Source organism: Nycticebus coucang, chromosome 10 (assembly GCF_027406575.1).
Source record: "Nycticebus coucang isolate mNycCou1 chromosome 10, mNycCou1.pri, whole genome shotgun sequence".
Lineage (NCBI taxonomy): Eukaryota > Metazoa > Chordata > Mammalia > Primates > Lorisidae > Nycticebus > Nycticebus coucang.
Window position 1 is genome coordinate 36,715,076 of NC_069789.1, and position 7,313 is coordinate 36,722,388.

Sequence of the window (7,313 nt, forward strand, 5' to 3'; positions counted from 1 at the left end):
TGTCTAGGGCCGCAGTCTGAGCTGCTGAGCCAGATGGAGCTAATAGTGTTTCGCGGTGTGTCTCACGGAACCATTGTCAGTGATCTGCCCCGGCAAGCTCCGTCCTCAGGGTCACAGAGCTAGAAACAGGTGGGAGGTGGTAACCCAGCAACCAAGTAGCCTAAGGATGGGGTCTGAGCCGCCTTGCAGCCCTAAACCTCAGGGGCAGAGTGAGGCCGGTTTTGGTACCCTGGGTAAGTGGATAGCCACTTCAGCAGTGATTCCAGCGAGAAAGCTGGGAAAGCTTCTGGTCAGCAAGTTTACAAGTTCAAAGTGCCTTTTAAGTGGGCTGAAGAGAGATCTAGGGTGTCTACCTGCTGGGGTTTGAGAAATCAGTAGCCTCCAGTCGTATCAGAACTGTGATTTACATATCATACCCCAGAAGACCACGTGTTGCCCAGACAATATTCAATAACATATACAAACTGCTTTGTTTTGGGTTGTGTATTTTTTCTTTTTTTTTGTTTAGTTGTTTTTTCTGTTTATTTTGATGTTGTTGATGTTCTTTTGTTTTGTAATTTCAATCTTTTCGATACAGATCCCTTTTTCTTTCTCATTTTTTCTAGTTTAATTATAATTTCCCATTGCTGCCTTTTTTAATAACTAGAACTTCATTTTTGCTAGTGTTTCTACCGCTATCATTTGGTTTTTCACCCAATTTTATCCCCGTAAGGTTTTCTGTTTGCTTGTTTTGGTTTGATTTACAGCATTTTTGTCTTTCCTCTCTACTTGGTGGAGGTGGGGTACTGTGTCTGATCAGGTTAGCAAAGAGCTGCTGACCTCAAGGGAACCACGCAACTGGGCATCCCCAGAAGGTGGGTTTTTTTTTAAGGTTGTGTCAAAGTACCCTACTGTACACCTGTATTGCCCTGTCTCCCTCTTTCTGTGCCTCTCTTCTTTTTGTCAATATTCCTTATACCCACCCCCTCTCCTTTCTCTATCTTTCTTTTTTTTCTTATCACTCGGTCCTCCTTTGCTTCATCCCTTTTTTGCTTTTCAACCTTCTCACCCTTCTGGTCCTGTAACCCTTAGTCCACAGGCACAAGAACTTAAAGAGCAAGAGGAAGTGAAAGGAAAATTAGGGCAAGGAAACAGATAAAAGAAATCACTCATGAGGAAGAATCAGCAGAAAACTCCAGGCAACATGAAGAACCAGTCTAGAACAACCCCACCAAGGGACCATGAGGTAGCTACTGCAGATGATTCCACCTGTAAAGAAATGTTAGGAATGACAGAAAGGGAATTTAGAATACACATGTTGAAAACAATGAAAGAAATGATGGAAACAATGAAGGAAATTGCTAATAAAGTGGAAAATAACCAAAAAGAAATCCAAAAACAAAATCAAATAAGAGATGAACGATATGAAGAATATAAAAAGGATATAGCAGAGCTGAAGGAACTGAAACAGTCAATTAGGGAACTTAAAGATGCAATGGAAAGTATCAGCAACAGGTTAGACCATGCCCAAGAAAGAATTTCAGAGGTAGAAGACAAAGTTCTTGAGATAATTCAGACAGTAAAAGAGGCAGAAAAGAAGGGAGAGAAAGCAGAAGGTTCACTGTCAGAATTATGGGACTTTATGAAGCGTTCCATCATACGAGTTATAGGAATCCCAGAAGGGGAAGAAGAATGCCCCAGAGGAATGGAAGCCATACTAGAGAATATTATAAAAGAAAATTTCCCAAACATCACCAAAGATTCTGACACACTGCTTTCAGAGGGATATCGGACCCCTGGTCGCCTCAACTCTAACCGAGCTTCTCCAAGACACATTGTGATGCACCTGTCCAATGTCAAGACAAAAGAAAAGATTCTGCAAGCTGCCAGGAGTAAGCGCCAGTTGACCTACAGGGGCAAATCCATCAGAGTGACCGCATACTTCTCTAATGAAACTTTCCAAGCAAGAAGACAAGGGTCATCTACCTTTAATCTACGTAAACAGAACAATTTTCAGCCCAGAATTCTGTACCCTGCTAAGCTAAGCTTAAAAATTGACAGAGAAATCAAATCATTTACGGATATACAAACATTAAGGAAATTCGCCACAACAAGCCTAGCTCTACAGGAAATACTTCAACCTGTTCTGCACACTGACCACCACAATGGATCAGCAGCAAAGTAAGAACTCAGAAATCAAAGGACAGAACCTAACCTCCACACTGATGCAATAGATAAAACTAAGCAATGGACTCTCACCAAATAAGACGAATAGGATACTACCACACTTATCAATTATCTCAATAAATGTTAATGGCTTGAATTCCCCACTGAAGAGACATAGATTGGCTGACTGGATTAAAAAACACAAGCCATCCATTTGCTGTCTGCAAGAAACACACCTGGCTTCAAAAGACAAATTAAAGCTCCGAGTCAAGGGTTGGAAGACAATTTTTCAGGCAAATGGAATTCAGAAGAAAAGAGGAGTTGCAATCTTATTTTCAGATACATGTGGATTTAAAGCAACTAAAGTCAAAAAAGACAAAGATGGTAACTTTATATTGGTCAAGGGAAAAATACAACAAGAAGACATTTCAATTCTAAATATCTATGCACCCAATTTAAATGCTCACAGATTCTTGAATCAGACCTTACTCAGTCTGAGCAATATGATATCTGATAATACCATCATAACAGGGGACCTTAACACTCCTCTTACGGAGTTGGACAGATCCTCTAAACAGAAATTAAACAAAGATATAAGAGATTTAAGTGAGACCCTAGAACAACTGTGCTTGATAGACGCATATAGAACACTCCACCCCAAAGGTAAAGAATATACATTCTTCTCATCACCCCATGGAACATTCTCCAAAATTGATCATATCCTGGGACACAAAACAAATATCAACAGAATCAAAAGAATTGAAATTTTACCTTGTATCTTCTCAGACCATAAGGCACTAAAGGTGGAACTCAACTCTAACAAAAATGCTCGACCCCACCCAAAGGCATGGAAATTAAACAATCTTCTGTTGAATAACAGATGGGTGCAGGAAGAAATAAAACAGGAAATCATTAACTTCCTTGAGCATAACAACAACGAAGACACAAGCTACCAAAACCTGTGGGATACTGCAAAAGCAGTTTTGAGAGGAAAATTCATCGCTTCAGATGCCTACATTCGAAAAACAGAAAGAGAGCACATCAACAATCTCACAAGAGATCTTATGGAATTGGAAAAAGAAGAACAATCTAAGCCTAACCTCAGTAGAAGAAAAGAAATATCCAAAATAAAATCAGAGATCAATGAAATTGAAAACAAAAGAATCATTCAGAAAATTAATGAAACAAGGAGTTGGTTTTTTGAAAAAATAAATAAAATAGATAAACCATTGGCCAGACTAACTAGAAATAGGAAAGTAAAATCTCTAGTAACCTCAATCAGAAACGATAAAGGGGAAATAACAACTGATCCCACAGAGATACAAGAGATCATCTCTGAATACTACCAGAAACTCTATGCCCAGAAATTTGACAATGTGAAGGAAATGGATCAATATTTGGAATCACACCCTCTCCCTAGACTTAGCCAGGAAGAAATAGAGCTCGTGAACAGACCAGTTTCAAGCACTGAGATCAAAGAAACAATAAAAAAGTTTCCAACCAAAAAATGCCCTGGTCCAGATGGCTTCACTCCAGAATTCTATCAAACCTTCAAGGAAGAGCTTATTCCTGTACTGCAGAAATTATTCCAAAAAACTGAGGAAGAAGGAATCTTCCCCAACACATTCTATGAAGCAAACATCACCCTGATACCAAAACCAGGAAAAGACCCAAACAAAAAGGAGAATTTCAGACCAATCTCACTCATGAATATAGATGCAAAAATTCTCAGCAAAATCCTAGCCAATAGACTACAGCTTATCATCAAAAAAGTCATTCATCGTGATCAAGTAGGCTTCATCCCAGGGATGCAAGGCTGGTTTAACATACGCAAGTCCATAAACGTTATCCACCATATTAACAGAGGCAAAAATAAAGATCACATGATCCTCTCAATAGATGCAGAAAAAGCATTTGATAAAATGCAGCATCCTTTTCTAATTAGAACACTGAAGAGTATAGGCATAGCTGCCACATTTCTAAAACTGATTGAAGCTATCTATGACAAACCCACAGCCAATATTTTACTGAATGGAGTAAAACTGAAAGCTTTTCCTCTTGGAACTGGAACCAGACAAGGTTGTCCTCTGTCACCTTTACTATTCAACATAGTGCTGGAAGTTCTAGCCAATACAATTAGGCAAGACAAGGTAATAAAGGGAATCCAAATGGGAGCAGAGGAGGTCAAACTGTCCCTCTTTGCTGACGACATGATCTTATACTTAGAGAACCCCAAAGACTCAACCACAAGACTCCTAGAAGTCATCAAAAAATACAGTAATGTTTCAGGACATAAAATCAATGTCCACAAGTCAGTAGCCTTTGTATACACCAATAACAGTCAAGATGAGAGGCTAATTAAGGACACAACTCCCTTCAGCATAGTTTCAAAGAAAATGAAATACCTAGGAATATACCTAACGAAGGAGGTGAAGGACCTCTATAAAGAAAACTGTGAAATCCTCAGAAAGGAAATAGCAGAGGATATTAACAAATGGAAGAACATACCAAGCTCATGGATGGGAAGAATCAACATTGTTAAAATGTCTATACTTCCCAAAGCAATCTACCTATTCAATGCCATTCCTATCAAAGTACCTACATCGTACTTTCAAGATTTGGAAAAAATGATTCTGCGTTTTGTATGGAACCGGAAAAAACCCCGTATAGCTAAGGCAGTTCTTAGTAACAAAAATAAAGCTGGGGGCATCAGCATCCCAGATTTTAGTCTGTACTACAAAGCCATAGTGCTCAAGACAGCATGGTACTGGCACAAAAACAGAGACATGGACACTTGGAATCGAATTGAATACCAAGAAATGAAACTAACATCTTACAACCACCTAATCTTCGATAAACCAAACAAGAACTTACCTTGGGGGAAAGACTCCCTATTCAATAAATGGTGTTGGGAGAACTGGATGTCTACATGTAAAAGACTGAAACTGGACCCACACCTTTCCCCACTCACAAAAATTGATTCAAGATGGATAAAGGACTTAAATTTAAGGCATGAAACAATGAAAATCCTCAAAGAAAGCATAGGAAAAACACTGGAAGATATTGGCCTGGGGGAAGACTTCATGAAGAAGACTGCCATGGCAATCGCAACAACAACAAAAATAACCAAATGGGACTTCATTAAATTGAAAAGCTTCTGTACAGCTAAGGAGACAATAACCAAAGCAAAGAGACAACCTACACAATGGGAAAGGATATTTGCATATTTTCAATCAGACAAAAGCTTGATAACTAGGATCTATAGAGAACTCAAATTAATCCACATGAAAAAAGCCAACAATCCCATATATCAATGGCCAAGAGACATGAATAGAACTTTCTCCAAAGATGACAGACGAATGGCTAACAAACACATGAAAAAATGTTCATCATCTCTATATATTAGAGAAATGCAAATCAAAACAACCCTGAGATATCATCTAACCCCAGTGAGAATGGCCCACATCACAAAATCTCAAACCTGCAGATGCTGGCATGGATGTGGAGAGAAGGGAACACTTTTACACTGCTGGTGGGACTGCAAACTAGTACAACCTTTCTGGAAGGAAATATGGAGAAGCCTCAAAGCACTCAAGCTAGACCTCTCATTTGATCCTGCAATCCCATTACTGGGCATCTACCCAGAAGGAAAAAAATCCTTTTATCATAAGGACACTTGTGCTAGACTGTTTATTGCAGCTCAATTTACAATCACCAAAATGTGGAAACAGCCTAAATGCCCACCAACCCAGGAATAGATTAACAAGCTGTGGTATATGTATACCATGGAATACTATTTAGCCATTAAAAAAAAATGGAGACTTTACATCCTTCGTATTAACCTGGATGGAAGTGGAAGACATTATTCTTAGTAAAGCATCACAAGAATGGAGAAGCATGAATACTGTGTACTCAATCTTGATATGAGGACAATTAATGACAATTAAGGTTATGGGGGGGAAGCAGAAAGAGGGATGGAGGGATGGGGGGTGGGACCTTAGTGTGTGTCACACTTTATGGGGGCAAGACATGATTGCAAGAGGGACTTTACCTAACAATTGCAATCAGTGTAACTGGCTTATTGTACCCTCAATGAGTCCCCAAAAATAAAAAAGAATAATAATAATAAAAAGAGATAAATTTTTCTCTCAGGACTGCTTTTGCTGTATCCCATAGGTTTTGGTAACTTCCTTGTTGTTATACTCAAGGAAGTTAATGATTTCCTTTTTTTTATTTCTTCCTGCACCCAACTGTCATTCAGCATAAGGTTGTTTAACTTCTATGCCTTTGTGTGAGGTTGAGCATTTTTGTTAGTGTTGAGTTCCACTGTGTCCTGTGTTCTGAGAAGATGCAAGGTAGAATTTCAATTCTTTTGATTCTGTTGAGGTTTGTTTTGTGTCCTAGGATATGATCAATTTTGTAGAATGTTCCATGGTATGATGAGAAGAACATATATTCTTTATCTTTGGGATAGAGTGGTCTATATATGTCTATCAAGCACAGTTGTTCTAGGGTCTCATTTAACTCTCTAACATCTTTGTTTAATTTCTTTTTAGAGGATCTGTCCAGCTCTGAGAGAGCTTTGTTGAAGTGCCCTGTTACTGTGGTGTTATAGGATATCATACTGCAGGTAACATAGGAGGAAAAAAAACCACACCAAATAATAGGGGCAGAAACACTGGAAAAAATGAAACACCAAATAATAGGGGCAGAAACACTAGAAAAAAATTCTAATTGTTAAAGAAGGCAAAAATGGAAGATTGTATTTAAACTAGGATAGTAAAAAAAAAAAAAAAAAAGAACAAAAACAAGAAAAATACCAAGGAAAAATGTTGAAATTAAGGGGAAAAAAAAGAAAGAAAAAAAAGAACAACCCCCCAAACCCCCCAAACCCCTCAAACTGAAGAACCAAATAGTGTATATATCTTGCTGAATATTGTCTGGGCAACAGGTGATCTTCTGAGGTGTAAGATGTCAATCACAATGTTGATACAGCTGTACGAGATGGAGACTGGAGGCCTTGGCTGATCTCTCAGACCCTGCAGGCTTGGGAGCCCAAAAGTCTCCTCAGCCCACTTAAAAGACACTCCAAACTATGAACCTTGGCCAAGCAGAAGCTTTCCAAGGAAAGCACTTATCCCTGGGATCTCTCCTGATGTGCCTGTCTG